Below are 19,533 nucleotides of genomic sequence, written 5' to 3' on the forward strand. Positions count from 1 at the left end.
TGTCTCATGGCATTTCCATTCTAGTGCAGTTGTCAGAAGACCTTGTCTGTAGATATTTTTGGCTTTGTGGGCCATACATAACTACTCAGCTTTGCTGTTGTAGTGTTAAAGCAGCCATAGATAATACATAAACGAATGACAGTGACTCTGTTCCAGTTTTATTTATGGATACTGAAATTTGAATTTCATATAATTTTCATGTGTCATGAAATAGTCTTGAATATTTCAAAAACCATTAAATATGTAAAAACCATTCGTAGAGTGTGGGCTACCCATGGGTCCGAATTTGCCTACTTTTGTTCAAATGGGAGAAATGGACACGAGAAGCAGAGAACTCTCATTTAAAAAAAAAAAAAAAGATGGGACATTTTAAAAAAGGGAATTTTAAAGGGCTTAGTGGAAGTGTTTGAGAGGAATGGAAAGAGTGGGGGTTTGGCTCAGAGTGATGGACATGCTGGCAATATGGGAACAGAAGTTCAGGTAATAGTGGACAACATGAGGGTTTGGAATTACTGGGAGGATTAAGGTAGACAGGGATGTGAACCATGATGAGAACAGTCCTAATGTTCTGTTAGTTCAAAGTTAAAGCCAAAATCCAGATGTTTAGCAGTATTGGATGGCCTCAGTAGTTATTGAGGTCACCCTCTGGCTGCTCCCAATTCTATGGTAAACAGAGTGAATGGGCAGGTCTTACAAGGAACCCAAGCATTAGGAAAGCCTTTGGGTGACTATTCCCTCCACCAGCTCTCCCAGAAGTAAAGGACAATCCTAGCTCTGATGCACAGGAGCTTGAGGAGGAGGGAGATAGGAAGAGCCTGAGTCACAGACCTGATCAGACTCAAGACTATCCTCCTCTTCTGGCTCTTCCTGGAATGGGAAAGATAGGGACTTGTCATGTTTGAGAAGTAAATAACTTTATGTTCATCCTTCAGGAAAAGATTCCCAAACCATAAGCAACCCTCTTCCTCCGAGCCAGGACAAAGTATTGGAAAGAGAATGAGGGGTCTAGTTGCTCCTTTATTTGCAAAACCTGAGTGAATTGCATTGTTTTTCTTTTAAAAATTTCTGGTGCAGAGGGCAGGTGCGTGTGTGCTAAGTCACTTCAGTTGTGTCTGATTCTGCATCCCTGTGGACCGTAGCCTGCCAGGGTCCTCTGTCTGTGGGGTTCTCCAGCAGGAATATGGAAGTGGGTTGCCATGCCCTCCTCCAGGGGATCTTCCTGATCCAGGGATCTAACCTGCATCTCTAAAGTCTCTTGCATTGGCAGGTGGCTTTTTTACCAGTAGCATCACCACACTTCTATCAAAATAATGCTAGGGGTAGAATTCCTGAATAGCCAAGATAATAGCAGCCATTGCAGCGTAAATCTGAACTCATTGTCCATAAAACTGAACACAAAATAGATAACAAAACTGCACAAAACCCATGTCATCTGCATAACTAAAAGAGAATGCCCAAACTTCAGATTATCTGGAAGTAGAAAAATAAACACCAAATCTCAGCAAGCTGTGCCCCTTCTCCTGCTGCAAACTTACACAGAAATAAGGAACAGTACAGAGAAAATGCATAGAAGAGAAGACTACTGGTGGTTGTATGATTGGTCTAAGATAACCACAAAAAGGAGAAAGTCCACTTTTGTGCTAAGATACGGGGAAAGAACCCTGGTAAATCAAAACACTTGCATATGTTTTTAAAAAGTAAAGATGGACGTACTTCAAGGGGACAGTGTGTAAAACCCTTGCTTCTGAAATAGAAGGTAAAAAAGGAATGGAGAGGCCCCTTTTGGAATCTGGTGAAGAAGAAAAGAAGCAAAAGGAAATTTGAGGGTCAAGTAAAAAAAAGAGATCCAAAGCTGTGAAAATATGTAATCATTAGCCCATAAGTCCATGAGCTTCCCTGGTGGCTCAGATGGTAAAGAGTTCACCTGCCATGCAGGAGACCTGGTTTTGATCCCTGGGTTGGGAAGATCTCCTGGAGAAGGAAATGGCAACCCACTCCAATATTCTTACCTGGAGAATTCCATGGACAGAGGAGCCTGGTGGGCTACAGTCCATGGAGTCTCAAAGAGTAGGACACGACTGAGCAACTAACACTTTCACTTTAGCCCATATCACTCATACACACGTGCATAGACACATAAGAACCATCCAATAAGAAAAAACTTTCAAAAATCTTTGAAATGAATAGATGACAACTGAGTAAATATACACAAAATGTTACAAGAAGAAAACAGAAAACAAGACAACTTCAACTAATAAAAAGTGCTCCCCCCTGGAAAAAAAAACTACCCCAAAGCAGAAAAGAAAAAAAAAAAAAAACTACAACAGAAACTCCAAAGAGAATTAAATATCCACCTTGAAATGATCTCCAGTGACCTCAGCCTGCGATGGCTTGGAGCGGGACTTGGGTTCCCAGTCAGAGATTAAGGCTGGGTCACGGTGGTAAGAGCACCAAATCTTAGCCGCTAGGCCAGCGGTCAGTAACAAGGGCCCTGGTCCTTCAGCTTTGGAGAAAAGAATTCCCACAAAGATGGACAGTAGTGAAACAAGTACAATATTTATTTGGAGGCAGAGTATACAGTATTTGTGGATAGAAACACAGGTGGACTCAGAGGGAGAGTTGCTGAGTCGTACCCTCATGGCATTTTAAGTTACTGTTACGGGGCATTTCTCCCGGGGTTTCTTTTGGCTAATCATTTCTATTTGCCTTGTTCACAATCCATGTTTAGCATGTCTCAGGATTCTCCTATGTGTGTGCACATATCTCTTAGCCAAGATGAATTCTACTGCAAAGGCCTATGGGTAGAGCATCCCTTGACATCACTTCTCTTTGACTTCCAAGGGGCCTTTCTGTTCACCTGTGGCCAGTGAGGTCTCCTGTCTTTGAGAATGAGAAATATGTGTTTTGTGAGTTTAAAAAATTATGTGTTGTCCTTTAACTGAGAAAAGTATTTCATATTTGCTTTAAGGGTGAATGTAGCAAAGTTTTCTATAGCCAACTGTTATGATAAATATTTAGCTACTTATGGCTCCTGCCTTGGCTGAGAAAATTTTGATTTGATGACGCTATTTGTTTGAGATTATTTACATTCATTGTCTACATTTTTACTTTGGGAGAAATCTGCAATCCACAGTATTTACCTTTTCCCTCTCAAATTCTACAGGGCTTTAGTCAGCCGGAAACCCAGTTTGAAACCAGCGCTTTTTATATTTATTTCTATAACTAATTGTATCTTAAGAGTTCCTAACTTTGTATAATGGTTGATTTGATAACAGCTGAGAGTTTTAGGCACAAACTCTTTCCTTTCATTCTGTTAGAGAAACTGTTTAAGAGATGGGAAAGTTTTGGTTCTTGTTTAATGTCCCTGACCTTAGTTTTTACTAAATTAAGGCATCAAACTGTTTTAAATGTAGAGATGACCTTTTAAGGAAGCAAATGTTTTAAATAAAATGATAGTTAATAGTCCTACTTTTGTATGAATTTGAAAGCTTACAAAGCTCTTTTGCTTTCATACTCATCTATGTCTATGACATCAGGCCTTTCATCTTTTCTTCCAGCTTCAGAGGAAGAGGCAACCCTTCAGCCCATGGCATAGCATCCATGGAAGTCTGCTTCATCACGACTCACTCCTTTCCTGTCATCTGTTCTCTCTTTCTACTGACCTTTCCTCCAGCCTACACAAAGAACACAAACCATCCCTCTACCCTGGGTACCCTGGAGCTATTGTCACTTCTCTCTTCATCCTCAAAGAATCGTTTCCTCTCTCATCTCTGCATCCTCTGTGCTGCACCCTTACTGTTAACCTCTGAGGCTGTTTGCACTCATATCTCCAGTTGCAAAAGACAAAGTGGCTGTGTCCTCTTTGAAATGAGCTCCTCCATGAGGCCTATGTCTCCTCCTCCTCCCCTTCACTGCCTTTTTTGTTGCCCTTTCATCTTTCCTCCCTGTGTTGATGCTCACCAGGATTCTATCTTCTACCCTCCTTGTGCTTACACATACTCTCCCTCCTTAACTGACTCCAACGATTTCTATAACTGTTAACTGCTGACTCCCAAATCAAGACATCTCTTCTAGGCTCCATGTTTTATACCTGTGTGTCTGCTGGACATTTCTACTTGGATAGTTAACCCAAAGGGACTTGAAAACAGCAGAATTCATTGTTTTCCACAACTGCTATTCCTTTGCATTTGCAGTGAGGAGCAGAAGGGAGAAGGAGTATAGATAAGGAAGTGTGGGGACAGAGACCTCTTGAGATCCAGGGAAATGTCTGCGTGGAGAGAACACTGGAGATGTGGGCTTCAGGGCCCCCACATTGTTGGACTGTACATGTGAATATAAGTCTGTTGGTAAAGCTAGTGACCACAACAGCTGACTTTGCAAACCTTCCCCAAACCTCTAGTTTGTATGGTTTGGATCTGTCCATGGGATTCTCCAGGTAAGGATACTGGAGTGGGTTGCCTTTTCCTTCTCCAGAGGATATTCCCAACCCAGGGATCAAACCTACGTTTCTTACATCTCCTGCGTTGGCAGGCAGGTTCTTTACTAGTGCCACCTGGGAAACCCCAAGTGTTAGTTGCTCAGTCATGTCTGACTCTTTGCGACCCCATGGACTGTAGCCTCCCAGGCTCCTCTGTCCATGGAGTTCTCCAGGCAAGAATACTGGAGTGAGTGATCATTCCCTTCTCCAGGGGATCTTCCCAACCCAGAAACTGAATCCAGGTCTCCTGCACTGCAGGCAGATCCTTTACTGTCTGAGCCACTAGGGAAGCCTTTATCACTGGAAGTCTTGAATAAAGAAATGCTTGAAGCTTTTTGGAGTTTCCTGTGGAGGCACAGTATAGAGGTTGGGAAGAAGATACTGCCCTCACCACTCCCTCTCTCTCAATATGGCCCAGCATGTGGATTAGCGAGGTGTAGGTGAAAGAGGTGCAGTGAGAGCTACTGCTAGAGGCTATGCAGCTGGACAAATGGTAGCCCAACATAACCCCTGAGTAGTTTGTCCTTACTCAGGGAAGCCTCCTTCCATGTATACACATACCCAGATCAGAAAGAAGAATGCTTGGTATTCCTATTCCATATTCCCTGTCCTTCCTTGGGTTTCCCTGGTGGTTTAGACAGTAAAGAATCCTCCTGCAATGCAGGATACCTAGGTTTGATCCCTGGGTTGGGAAGATCCCCTTAAGAAGGAAACAGCTACCCACTCCAGTAATCTGGCCTGGAGAATTCCATGGACAGAGGAGCCTAGGGGGCCACCGTCCATGGGGTCGCAAATACTCAGGCATGACTGAGTGACTTTCAATCACTCACTCTGTTCTTGCCTAAACCAAAGAAATAGTTTAAAATCACCTCCAGCCTCTACTTATGGAAATGTATGGGAATGGATAATCTTCGCATTATACCCATTCACCTCTACCTCTAGCATAATGCCAAAAGGGACTCCCAAAAAATGTATACTGAAGAAAAAGGAGGCTGGCAAGCAGGTGGCCTGGTGAAATTCACATGATGGACATCATCCCTCGAAACCAAAGTGGCAGATGACAAGTCAGTTTTGCTCTTTCAGAAAGAGGCTTAGGCCAGACTGCCTGGGTTTAAATGCCAGCTGCACTACAGACTAAACTTTACAGAAGTTACTTATATATTCTGTGCCTCAGTTTCCTCAACCATAAAAAGGAAATAATAATAACTACACATGCGATCATTATGAGAATTTAAAAGGCATATAAAGGGCTTGACATAGGGCTTACTGCTGCTACTGCTAAGTCATTTCAGTCATGTCCGACTCTGTGTGACCCCATAGACAGCAGCCCACCAGGCTCCCCCGTCCCTGGGATTCTCCAGGCAAGAACACTGGAGTGGGTTGCCATTTCTTTCTCCAATGCATGAAAGTGAAAAGTGAAAGGGAAGTTGCTCAGTCATGTCTGACTCTTCGCAACCCCATGGACCGCAGCCTACCAGGCTCCTCTGTCCATGGGATTTTCCAGGCAAGAGGGCTGGAGTGGGGTGCCATCGCCTTCTCCGTGACATAGGGCTTAGGAAATGGTAAGCACTTGATAAATGTTATCTGCTGCTGTTGTAATTATTACCTGTCCCTCACCTGGCACAGCAGGAAGTCTTTTCATTAATGAGGATAGAAATAGTGATTGTAGTAAGGTAGTAGGAGAAGGCAATGGCACCCTACTCCAGTACTCTTGCCTGGAAAATCCCATGGACGGAGGAGGCTGGTAGGCTGCAGTCCGTGGGGTCGCTAAGAGTTGGACACGGCTGGGAAATGGCAACCCACTCCAGTGTTCTTGCCTGGAGAATCCCAGGGATGGGGGAGCCTGGTGGGCTGCTGTCTATGGGGTCGCACAGAGTCGGACACGACTAAAGTAACTTAGCTTAGCAGTAAGGTAGTACCAAATATTGAAACAACCTTTTGTCATGCTTTTGGCTACCCAGTTCAAAATGCCCCTCTAAGTCTAGCTGGGAGGCAGAGATGGCCTATCACTAAAAACCTAACAGTGCCCGATACAGGTTGCATGTTCAGGACTCCCTTGCAGGTAGCGTTTGTAGTCTGAGATCCAAGCTGGACCAATCAGGTACACTCAACCCAGGCCTAGCAACAGGAGCTAGTGAAGCCAAGTGGCAGGTATAGGGAGCACTGCAATACAGTATGCCCACTTTTCTCAGAGGTATTGGAAGCAATGGTCCCAACAGCAGCGTGCAAGGCCACAGCTGGCCATGCAGGATCAGCAGCATCCTCACAGGCTGTGACTGTGGGTGAGTCTTGTCTGCTGCCAAGAGCCCTTGTTCCTGCCTGTTTTCCAACCTTGTAGCTGTATCCTCTCCAGAAATGCTTTAAATAACCCAGTGTCCTTTACTGCTTCTATCAGCTTAGGTTAATTTTTCAACCTGCCAGACTGATAAAGACTATCAGATCAGATAGCTTAATAAAATGTACATACATTATTTCTACCGTTATTGGCTTATTGATTTGCAGTGTGCTCCTGTTCAGGGACTGTTTTTCTTAGATGATTTTTGTTTTAGTAATGCTGAGATGTTTAAGAGGATTGTTTATTGTTGTTTTTTGGTAGGAAGCTTTCCTCTTCTCCCTTTCCCTCTGTCTTCTTTTTTGGTGTGTGTCGGGTGGAGGGCAGGGGAGGGTTTCAGTACAATCAAATTCTAATGGACTGGAATCTACTCTTAGGAAGAGAAAATCAGGCAATCAATGAGTATGAAAATTGAAATAGAGGGAGAGGAGGAAAATCAGTGCCCTCTGCATAAAGTACCACAACACAACTGTGAGCTCATTTAACTGGTTTATTTTATGGATAGGAACTTGCAACAAAGGACCCAAAGGTAATGTGTGTTCAAGATACAACTAACTGTATCTTCACACTCCTAGTCCAGGGATTATGGTTCTACCTACTTGTCTCCATCCAAGAGGCAAATGACCTAAAAGCAAGGTAAAAGTGAAAGTATTAGTTGCTCAGTCATATCCGACTCTTTGTGACCCTATGGACTATACTGTCCATGGAATTCTCCAGGCAAGAATACTGGCGTGGTTTCCATTTCCTTTTCCAGAGGATCTTCCCAACCAAGGGAGCAAACCCAGATTTCCCACATTGCAGGCAGATTCTTTACCATCTGAGCCACCAGGGAAGCCCCTAAAACAAGCTAAGATCAGGTTAAATTCAGCCCTTTCAATTATACTTTTTGACTTTATGGTTGTGTATGATAAGAATTTGGGCTTCCCAGGTGGTGCTAGTGATAAAGAACCTGCCTGCAAATGCAGGAGACAGATGTGGATTCGATCCCTGGGTCAGGAAGATCCCCTGGAGGAGGGCATGGCAACCCACTCCAGTATTATTGCCTGGAGAATCCATTGGACAGAGGAGCTTGGCAGGTTACAGTCCATAGGGTCACAAAGAGTTGGACACAACTGAAGTGATTTAGCATGCACACACATAAGAAGTTAAATTTTGAAGAGCTTTTTGTAGTTTACAAAGTGTTTGGTTCATTATGTTCTCTGAACTGTGAAATAAGGTACATATAAGGAGAAGGCAATGGCACCCCACTCCAGTACTCTTGCCTGGAAAATCCCAAGGACGGAGGAGCCTGGTAGGCTGCAGTCCATGGGGTTGCTAAGAGTCGGACATGACTGAGCGACTTCCCTTTCACTTTTCACTTTCATGCATTGAAGAAGGAAATGGCAACCCATTCCAGTGTTCTTGCCTGGAGAATCCCAGGGACAGGGGAGCCTGGTGGGCTGCCGTCTATGGGGTCGCACAGAGTCGGACACAACTGAAACAACTTAGCAGCAGCAGCAGCAACATACATTAAGCATTTAATGTGTCAAGTATTTTGGACTCTTTTGTTGACTGTGAGGGCTACTCCATTTCTTCTAAGGGATTTTTGCCCACAGTAGTAGATATAATGGGTCATCTGAATTAAACTCACCCATTCTAGTCCATTTTAGTTCACTTATTCCTAAAATGTCAATGTTCATTCTTGGCATCTCCTGATTGACCACTTCCAGTTTACCCTGATTCATAGACCTAACACTCCAGGTTCCTATGCAATATTGTTCTTTCCAGCACTGGGCATTACTTCCATCGCCAGTCACATCCACAACCGGGTGTTGTTTTTGCTTTGGCTCTCTCTCTTCATTTTTTCTGGAGTTATTTTTCCACTCTTCTCCAGTAGCATACTGGGTACCTTCTGACCTGGGGAGTTCATCTTTCAGTGTCCTATCTTTTTGCCTTTTCATACTGTTCATGGGGTTCTCAAGGCAAAAATACTGAAGTGGTTTGCCATTGCCTTCTCCAGTGGACTATGTTTTATCAGAACTCTCCACCATGACCCATCTATCTTGGGTGGCCCTACACGACATGGCTCATAGTTTCATTGAGTTAGACAAAACTGTGATCTATATGACCAGTTTGGTTAGTTTTCTGTGATTGTGGTTTTCATTCTGTCTGCTCTCTGATGGATAAGGATAAGGAGCTTGTGGAAGCTTCCTGACGGGAGGGACTGCCTGTGAGGGAATCTGGGTCTTGTTCTGATGGGCAGGGTCAGAGAATGATCTCTGTTCCTTTCCAAGGCAAACCATTCAATATCACAGTAATCCAAGTCTATGCCCCACCCACTAATGCTGAAGAAGCTGAAGCTGAATGGTTCTGTGATGACGTACAAGAACTTCTACAACTAACACCAAAAAAAGATGTCCTTTTAATCATAGGAGACTGGAATGCAAAGTAGGAAGTCAAGAAACACCTGGAGTAACAGGCAAATTTGGCCTTGGAGTACAAAATGAAGAAGAGTAAAGGCTAATAAAATTTTGCCATGAGAACGCACTGGTCATAACAAGCACCCTATTCCAACAACACAAGAGAAGACTCTACGCAGGGACATCACCAGATGGTCAATTCCAAAATCAGATTGATTATATTCTTTGAAGCAAATCATATTGATTATATTCTTTGCACCAAAGATGGAGAAGCTCTATACAGTCAGCAAAAACAAGACCGGGAGCTGACTGTGCCTCAGATCATGAACTCCTTATTGCCAAATTCAGACTTAAATTGAAGAAAGTAGGGAAAACCACTAAACCATTCAGGTATGACCCAAATCAAATCCCTTATGATTATACAGTGGAAGTGACAAATCAATTCAAGAGATTAGATCTGATACAGTGCCTGAAGAACTATGGATGGAGGAGAAGGTGGTGATTAAAACCATCCTCAAGAAATAGAAATGCAAAAAGGCAAAATAGTTGTCTGAGGAGGCCTTACAAATAGTTGAGAAAAGAAGTGAAAGGCAAAGGAGAAAAGGAAAGATATACCCATCTGAATGCAGAGTTCCAAAGAATAGCAAGGAGAGATAAGAAAGCCTTCCTAAGTGATCAATGCAAAGAAATAGCAGAAAACAATAGGATGGGAAAGACTAGGGATCTCTTCAAGAAAATTGGAGATACCAAGGGAACATTTCATTCAAAGTTGGGGATAATAAAGGACAGAAACAGTATGGGCTGGACAGAAACAGTATGGGCCGAACAGAAGCAGAAGATACTAAGAAGAGGTGACAAGAATACACAGAAGAACTATACAAAAGACATCTTAATGAGCCAGATAACCACGATGGTGTGATCACTCACCTAGAGCAAGACATCCTGGAGTGCAAAGTCAAGTGGGCCTTGGGAAGCATCACTACGAACAAAGCTAGTCGAAGTTATGGAATTCCAGCTGAGCTATTTCAGAGCTTAAAAGATGATGCTGTGAAAGTGCTGCATTCAATATGCCAGCAAATTTGGAAAACTTAGCAGTGGCTACAGGACTGGAAAAGGTCAGTTTTCATTCCAATCCAAAGAAAGGCAATGCCAAAGAAGCTCAAATTATCACACAATTACACTCATCTCACAGGCTAGCAAAGTAATGCTCAAAATTATCCAAGCTAGGCTTCACCAGTACATGAACCAAGGACTTCCAGATGTTCAATCAAGCTGGATTTAGAAAAGGCAGAGGAACCAGAGATCAAATTGCCAATATCTGTTGGATCATCAAAAAAGCAAGAGAGTTCCAGTTCTATTTCTGCTTTATTGACTATGCCAAAGCCTTTGACTGTGTGGATCACAACAGACTGTGGGAAATTCTTAAAGAGACTGGAAAACCAGACCACCTTAACTGCCTCCTGAGAAATGTGTATGAAGGTCAAGAAGCAACAATTAGAACCAGACATGGATCAACAGACTAGTTCCAAATTGGAAAAGGAGTACCTCAAGGCTGTATATTGTCACCCTGCTTATTTAACTTATATGCAAAGTACATCATGCTAAATGCCAGACTATGAAGCACATGCTGGAATCTAGATTGCATGGAGAAGTATCAATAACCTCAGATATGCAGATAACACCACCCTTACAGCAGAAAGTGAAGTGGAACTAAAGACCCTCTTGATGAAAATGAAAGAGGAGAGGGAAAAAGCTAACTTAGTTCAAAAAGCTAAGATCATGCACCCAGTCACATCACTTCATGGCAAATAGATGAGGAAACAATGGAAACAGACTTTATTTTCTTGGCCTCCAAAATCACTGCAGATGGTGACTGCAGCCATGAAATCAAAAGACACTTGCTCCTTGAAAGAAAAGCTATGACCAACCTAGACAGCATGTTAAAAGGAGAGACATTACTTTACCAACAAAGGTCCATCTAGTCAAAGCTATGGTTTTTCCAGTAGTCACATATGGATGTGAGAGTAGGATTGAAGAATTTATGCTTTCGAACTGTGGTGTTGGAGAAGACTCTTGAGCATCCTTTGGACTGCGAGGAGATCAAACCAGTCAATCATAAAGGAAATCAGTCGTGATTATTCATTGGAAGGACTGATGCTGAAGCTTCAATTCTTTGGCCACCTAATGAGAAGATCTGACTCATTAGAAAAGACCCTAATGCTGGGAAAGATTGAAGGCAGGAGAGAAGAGGACAACAGAGGATGAAATGGTTGGATGGTGTGAATTTGAGCAAGCTCTGGGAATTGGTGATGGACAAGGAAGCCTGGCATGCTGCAGTCCATTGAGTCACAAAGAGTCAGACATGACTGAGCGACTGAATTGAACTGACTTGAATGTGTCAAGCTGAGTACACAAGACATAGTGCTAGTTAAACCCTAGATATGCAGAGATTTCTATAATCAATTTCATTTTAAACCACTATTATTGGAGTTTTTACTATAGTATACACTGTAATTTTAGCAGGTGGCCAGTCAGTAAATGCTTTTCTGCTTACAGAAGACTCAGCTGGATATCTTTGGAGACTGATCTTGAAATATATTAAAGATCTAATTCAAAACCATTATTTGCATAATTTATCTAGATTCTATAAAGTAAATGAAAAGTTGTGAGTCTCAAATGTTTCCAAATGAACAAAATATTGATATGGCTATAAGGCTGACTACATCACTGTATAATTAACTAGTAAAACCTAGATTCAACCAACTATTTTCATTTTCAAACTAATACAATACAAAGAGAAAGTTTTATTCTCTGTATAGTTTTTCCAGATTATGAAAGTCACTCATGAAAGGAAACTAAGCTAATTCACCTGGAACATAAAGTGAATAATACATATTCTTGTGTCGTTGTGAATAACGGAAAATGCCCTTCTTGTATATTTAGCTAAAACAAACCATTAGTATAAGAACTAAGTATTAATGAACTAAGTACCAGGCAATGGCACCCCACTCCAGTACTCTTGCCTGGAAAATCCCATGGGTAGAGGAGCCTGGTAGGCTGCAGTCCATGGGGTCGCTAAGAGTTGGACATGACTGAGCAACTTCACTTTCACTTTCATGCATTGGAGAAGGAAATGGCAACCCACTCCAGTATTCTTGCCTGGAGAATCCCAGGGACAGCGGAGCCTGGTGGGCTGCCATCTATGGGGTAGCACAGAGTCAGACATGACTGAAGTGACTTAGCAGTAGCAGCAGCATTTCAAATTTCTTTGCTGCATTCCCCTCAAAAAGTTAAAAGAAAAAATGGAGAGGGCTTTTAAGTGGAAACTAAGTAACCCTGTTGGCGTCATACTGCAAAGATGCAGAACTGGTAAAATGTGGGCAGGCAGTTTTACAGTAGTGTCAGAAACAACGAAAACTTTCCAACAGGCTTCAGGTGGCTGCCAAGCCTTTTAAATATCTGATTGAAAAACTTAGTTTTGTCAAAGAGGAGTTTCCTTTTTCTTAAACGCATTAGGAGACAGCGAACAGTACCAGCTCAGCGTCCAAGGAAGCCCTTTGCACCCATGCTGGGTGGGCCCTGGCTTGCCTGGCCTCGTCCCCTTCAGTCGCTCACGACGAGGTCCCACCCCTTTCACGTCCCACTTCCTGGTAACCAAGCTGCTTTGCGCCTCCTTCTCAGGACCTGATTGGCTGGTGCGGCGAACGCTAACGGTTACGGAGTTTAAACCCAAGCCCTGGCCGCGAACGCCGGGCTTCGGGAGCTGGGTGCTGGTTCCCCCGACCCTGAAAAAGCGGTAAGTTAGTGGCCTATGACATTTGATGTGAGTCCCCCCGTCTGGCGTTATCCATTCCTTTCCCTAGCCGAACCACTGTGCGCTGCCTTCCGCGGTCTCTGGTCTGCCGAGCCGCCCGCGGCCCCGCCCACTCCGGTCGCCGGATCCGCGACTTAAGCTCCGTAGCCGAGGGGCTTCTTCTTGGGAAAGGCGCTGGGTCGTATCTGAGTGGCTGCCGCGTGTCCTGGGGAATTGAGCGCTCGGTTCTGTGAGGAGGCAAGCCGACAAGCCAGCTCCTGGCAGGAAGGGATTTCTGTCCTTATGACTGCTCTACTGCTTTTAGAACAATATCTGGCTCACTGTGAGCTCTCAGTAAATAGGCTGAATGACTAAGAGACTGCTTACCCAGGTTCTCGGAGGAGCCCTCTCCTTTGGAGCGCTGATTTAGAAGGGAGGCTGACTGAAGGCGAAGGGGTGATAGAAGACTGGAAGAGCTTAGAACTTGAACTGGGTAGGGTCTTGCCGTACAGGTAGGATTTCGCTAGGCAGTATGGACTGTGATTTTTCTACATGAGGAATTAAACTCGGGAGAGTTGGGTGTGGAACCGAGTAGCTCTGCTTTAAAGATAGCCGAGATGCTAGCCAGAGAAATAATACATAGGTAATGTTAGTGAGAGCTGTGTGCTATGTCCAATACTAGGCACTGTATATGCATTGGCTCATTAAGTGCCTACAGTGAGATGCCCTTATTTATATTTTTAATGGTCTAAGTCTGGAAATTGAGACTTGGAGATGCTAGGATCACATAGCTATGAAATATTAGGACTGCGGCAGTAAATGTCAGAACTGGAAACCATCTAACCACTATTTTTAATACAGTCAGTGATCCATCCTGGTTCTGAATCTGCTCATTCAACCAACTGAATCAGTGATGGAAAAAATTGGGGGAAATTCCAGAAAGTTCCTGAAAGCAAAGTTTGATTTTACCAATTGCTGAGCAAATATTTCAGTTCAGTTCAGTCGTTCAGTGGTGTCCGATTCTTTGCAACCCCATAGAGTGCAGCACGCCAGGCTTCACTATCCATCACCAACTCCCGGAGCTTGCTCAAAATCATGTCTGTCTAGTCGGTGATGACATCCAACCATCTCATCCTCTGTACTCCCCTTCTCTTCCTGACTTCAGTCTTTACAGCATCAGGGTCTTTTCCAAGGAGTCAGTTCTTTGCATCAGCAGGCCAAAGTATTGGATCTTCAGCTTCAGCATCAGTGCTTCCAATGAATATTAAGGACTGATTTCCTTTAGGATTGACTGGTTTGATCGCCTTGCAGTCCAAGGGACTTCTCCAACACCACAGCTCAAAAGCATTAATTCTTCGGCGCTCAGCTTTCTTTAATAGTCGAACTCTCACATACATGACTACTGGAAAAACCATAGCTTTGACTAGACGGACCATTGTCAGCAAAGTAATGTCTCTGCTTTTTAGTATGCTGTCTAGGTTGGTCATAGCTTTTCTTCCAAGGAGCAAGTGTCTTTTAATTTCATGACTGCAGTCACCATCGGCAGTGTTTTGGAGCCCAAAAATAGTCTCTCACGGTTTCCATTGTTTCCCCATCTATTTGCCATGAAGTGATGCGACCGGATGCTATGATCTTAGTTTTTAAATGTTGAGTTTTAAACTAACTTTTTCCCTCTCCTCTTTCACTTTCATCAAGAGGCTCTTAAGTTCAACTTCGCTTTCTGCTGTAAGGGTGGTGTCATTTGCATATCTGAGGTTATTGATACTTCTCCATGCAATCTAAATTCCAGCTTGTGTGTCATAGTCTGGCATTTAGCGTGATGTACTTTGCATATAAGTTAAACAAGTAGGGTGACAATATCCAGTCTTGACATAATCCTTTCCCAGTTTGAACCAGTCCATTGTTCCATGTCTGGTTCTAATTGTTGCTTCTTGACCTGCATACACATTTCTCAGGAGGCAGTTAAGGTGGTCTGGTTTTCTGATCTCTAAGAATTTTCCACAGTCTGTTGTGATCCACACAGTTAGAGGCTTTGGTATGGTCAATAAAGCAGAAATAGATGTTTTTCTGGAACTCTCTTGCTTTTTTCATGATCTAACAGATGTTGGCGATGTGATCTCTGGTTCCTCTGGCTTTTCTAAATCAAGCTTGAACATCTGGAAGTTCTCAGATGAAGTATTGCTGAAGCCTGGCTTGGAGAATTTTGAGCATTACTTTGCTAGCCTGTGAGATGAGTGCAATTGTGCGGTAGTTTGAGCATTCTTTGGCATTGCCTTTCTTTGGGATTGGAATGAAAACTGACCTTTTCCAGTCCTGTAGCCACCGCTGAGTTTTCCAAATTTGCTGGCATATTGAGTGCAGCACTTTCGCAGCATCATCTTTTAGGATTTGAAAAAACTCAGCTGGAATTCCATCACCTCCACTAGCTTTGTTCGTAGTGATGCTTCGTGAGGCCCACTTGATTTCAGACTCCAGGATGTCTTGCTCTAGGTGAGTGATCACACCATCGTGATTATCTGGGTCATAAGATATTTTTTTGTATAGGTCTTCTGTGTATTCTTGTCACCTCTTCTTAGTATCTTCTGCTTCTGTTAGGCCCATACCGTTCTTTTGTCCTTTATTGTGCCCAACTTTGCATGAAATGTTCCTTTGGTATCTCTAATTTTCTTGAAGAGATCCCTAGGCCTTCCCATTCTATTGTTTTCCTCTATTTCTTTGCGTTGATCACTGAGGAAGGCTTTCTTATCTCTCCTTGCTATTCTTTGGAACCCTGCATTCAGATGGGTATATCTTTCCTTTTCTCCTTTGCCTTTCACTTCTCTTCTTCTCTTGGCTGTTTGTAAGACCTCCTTCCTCAGACAACCATTTTGCCTTTTTGCATTTCTTTTTCTTGAGGATGGTCTCAATCACTGCCTCTTGTACAATATCATGAACCTCTGTCCATAGTTCTTCATGCACTCTGTCTATCAGATCTAATCCCTTGAATTGATATGTCACTTCCACTGTATAATCGTAAGGGATTTTATTTAGGTCATACCTGAATGGTCAGTCCATTCTGAAGGAGATCAGCCCTGGGATTTCTTTGGAAGGAATGATGCTCAAGCTGAAGCTCCAGTACTTTGGCCACCTCATGCGAAGAGTTGACTCATTGGAAAAGACTCTGATGCTGGGAGGGATTGGGGGCAGGAGGAGAAGGGGACGACAGAGGATGAGATGGCTGGATGGCATCACTGACCAGATGGACGTGAGTCTGAGTGAACTCTGGGAGTTGGTGATGGACAGGGAGGCCTGGCGTGCTGTGGTTCATGGGGTTGCAAAGTTGGACACGACTGAGTGACTGAACTGAACTGAACTGAACTGAATGGTCTAGTGATTCTCCTTCTTTCTTCAAATTAAGTCTGAATTTGGCAATAAGGAGTTCATGATCTGAGCCACAGTAAGCTCCCAGTCTTGTTTTTGCTGACTATATAGAGCTTCTCCATCTTTGGCTGCAAAGAATATAATCAGTCTGATTTCGGTGTTGACCATCTGGTGATGTCCATGTGTAAGGTCTTCTCTTATGTTGGAAGAGGGTGTTTGCTATGACCAGTGTGTTCTCTTGGCAAAACTCTATTAGCCTTTGCCCTGCTTCATTCTGTACTCCAAGGTCAAATTTGCCTATTATTCCACGTATCTCTGACTTCCTACTTGCATTCCAGTCCCCTATAATGAAAAGGACATCTTTTTTTTTGGTGTTAGTTCTAGAAGGCCTTGTAGATCATCACAGAATCGTTCAACTTCAGCTTCTGTAGCATTACTGGTTGGGGCATAGACTTGGATTACTTGATATTGAATGGTTTGCCTTGGAAACGAACAGAAATCATTCTGTCGTTTTTGAGATTGCATCTAAGGACTGCATTTCGTCCTATTTTGTTGACTATGAGGGCTACTCCATTTCTTCTAAGGGATTCTTGCCCACAGTGGTAGATATAATGGTCATCTGAGTTAAATTCACCCATTCCAGTCCATTTTAGTTCACTTATTCCTAAAATCTCAATGTTCACTCCTGCCATCTCATGTTTGACCACTTCCAATTTGCTTGATTCTTGGACCTAACATTCCAGGTTCCTATGCAATATTGCTCTTTACAGCATCAGACTTTACTTCCATCGCTAGTCCCATCCACCACTGGGTCTTGTTTTTGCTTTGGCTCTGTCTCTTCATTCTTTCTGGTAGTATTTCTCCACTGATCTCCAGTAGCATATTGGGCACCTGCCAACCTGGGGAGTTCATCTTTCAGTGTCCTATCTTTTTGCCTTTTCATACTGTTCATGGGATTCTCAAGGCAAGAATACTGAAGTGGTTTGCCATTGCTTTCTCCAATGGACCACGTTTTATCAGAACTCTCCATCATGACCCGTCCATCTTGGGTGGCCCTACATGGCATGGCTCACAGTTTCATTGAGTTAGACAAGGCTGTGGTGCATGTGATCAGATTGTTTAGTTTTCTGTGATTGTGGTTTTCATTCTGTCTGCCCTCTGATAGAGAAGGATGAGAGGCTTATGGCAGCTTTCTGATGGGAGAGACTGACTGATGGGGAAACTGGGTCTTGTTCTAATGTTGTGGGGCCATGCTCAGTAAATCTTTAATCCAATTTTCAACTGATGGACTGGGCTGTGTTCCCTCCCTGTTATTTGACCTGAGGCCAAACTATGGTGGAGGTAATGAAGATAATGTCGACCTCCTTCAAAAGGTCCCATGCACGCACTGCTGCACTCAGTGCCCCCAGCCCTGCAGCAGGCCACCACCAACCCACACCTCCCCTGAGACTCCTGGACACTTAGGGGCAAGTCTGGGTCAGTATCTTGTGAGGTCACTGCCCCTTTCTCCTGGGTCCTGGTGCACACAAGGTTTTGTTTGTGCCCTCCAAGAGTCTGTTTCCCCAGTCCTGTGTAAGTTCTGGTGGCTCTATGGTAGAGTTAATGGTGACCTCCTCCAAGAGGGCTTATGCCATACCCAGGTCTACTGCACCCAGATCCCCTCCCCCTCCAGCAGTCCACTGCTGACCCGTACCTCCTCAGGAGACATTCAAACACAGTTCTGTCTCAGTCTCTTTGGGGTCTCTGGGTCCTGGTGCGCATAAGGTTTGAGCCCTCTAAGCGTCTCTGGCGGGTATGGGATTTGATTCTAAATGCGATTTCACCCCTCCTACCATCTTGCTGAGGCTTCTCCTTTGCCCTTGGATGTGGAGTGGCGCTGAAGCGGCAGCTGCAGTGGTGCTGAAGTGACTTTGAGGAAATACCCCACGTCCAAGGACAAAGGAGCAACTGTTTACATAACATTTATATTGCGCTTACTACGATTTAAATATAAATGCTATGTAAAATTATATTGTGCTTACTACGATTTAGCAAAGGAGTAAAGATATAAACATCTGAATGCAGAGTTCCAAAGAATAGCAAGAGATAAGAAAGCCTTCCTCAGCGATCAATGCAAAGAAATAGAGGAAAACAACAAAATGGGAAAGACTAGAGATCTCTTCAAGAAAATTAGAGATACCAAGGGAACATTTCAAGCAAAGATGGGCTCGATAAAGGACAGAAATGGTATGGACCTAACAGAAGCAGAAGATATTAAGAAGAGATGGCAAGAATACAGAGAAGAACTGTACAAAAAAAGCTTCACGACCAAGATAATCACAATGGTATGCTCACTCACCTAGAGCCAGACATCCTGGAATGTGAAGCCAAGGGGGCCTTAGAAAGCATCACTACAAACAAAGCTAGTGGAGGTGATGGCATTCCAGTTGAGCTATTTCAAATCCTAAAAAATGACGCTGTGAAAGTGCTGCACTCAATATGCCAGCAAATTTGGAAAACTCAGCAGTGGCCACAGGACTGGAAAAGGTCAGTTTTCATTCCAATCCCAAAGAAAGGCAATGCCAAAGAATGCTCAGACTACTGCACATTGCACTCATCTCACATGCTAGTAAAGTGATGTTCAAAATTCTGCAGGCCAGGCTTCAGCAATACGTGAACCGTGAACTTCCAGATGTTCAAGCTGGTTTTAGAAAAGGCAGAGGAACCAGAGATCAAATTGCCAACATCCACTGGATCATCAAAAAAGCAAGAGAGTTCAAAAAAAAACTTCTGCTTTATTGACTATGCCAAAGCCTTTGACTGTGTGGATCACAATAAACTGTGGAAAATTCTGAAAGAGATGGGAATACCAGACCACCTGACCTGCCTCTTGAGAAACCTATATGCAGGTCAGGAAGCAGCAGTTAGAACTGGACATGGAACAACAGACTGGTTCCAAATAGGAAAAGCAGTACATCAAGGCTGTATATTGTCACCCTGCTTATTTAACTTCTATGCAGAGTACATCATGAGAAACACTGAGCTGGAAGAAGCACCAGCTGGAATCAAGATTTCCGGGAGAAATATCAATAACCTCACATATGCAGATGATACCAGTCTTATGGAAGAAAGTGAAGAGGATTTAAAAACCCTCTTGATGAGAGTGAAAGAGGAGAGTGAAAAAGTTGGCTTA

General features: G+C 43.4%; 1 protein-coding gene across 1 annotated transcript in view; it reads left to right on the forward strand.

The window, feature by feature from the left end:
• Positions 1–12,857: 12,857 nt before the first annotated feature.
• The window catches only part of SGO2 (shugoshin 2), a 29,579-nt gene continuing 22,903 nt past the window's right edge, over positions 12,858–19,533 (forward strand). Inside the window, exon 1 of the mRNA XM_069577966.1 lies at positions 12,858–13,004. The gene's annotated coding sequence lies outside the window, so the exon portion shown is untranslated. The remainder of the gene's footprint in view (positions 13,005–19,533) is intronic.

This window comes from Ovis canadensis, chromosome 2 (genome assembly GCF_042477335.2).
Source record: "Ovis canadensis isolate MfBH-ARS-UI-01 breed Bighorn chromosome 2, ARS-UI_OviCan_v2, whole genome shotgun sequence".
Lineage (NCBI taxonomy): Eukaryota > Metazoa > Chordata > Mammalia > Artiodactyla > Bovidae > Ovis > Ovis canadensis.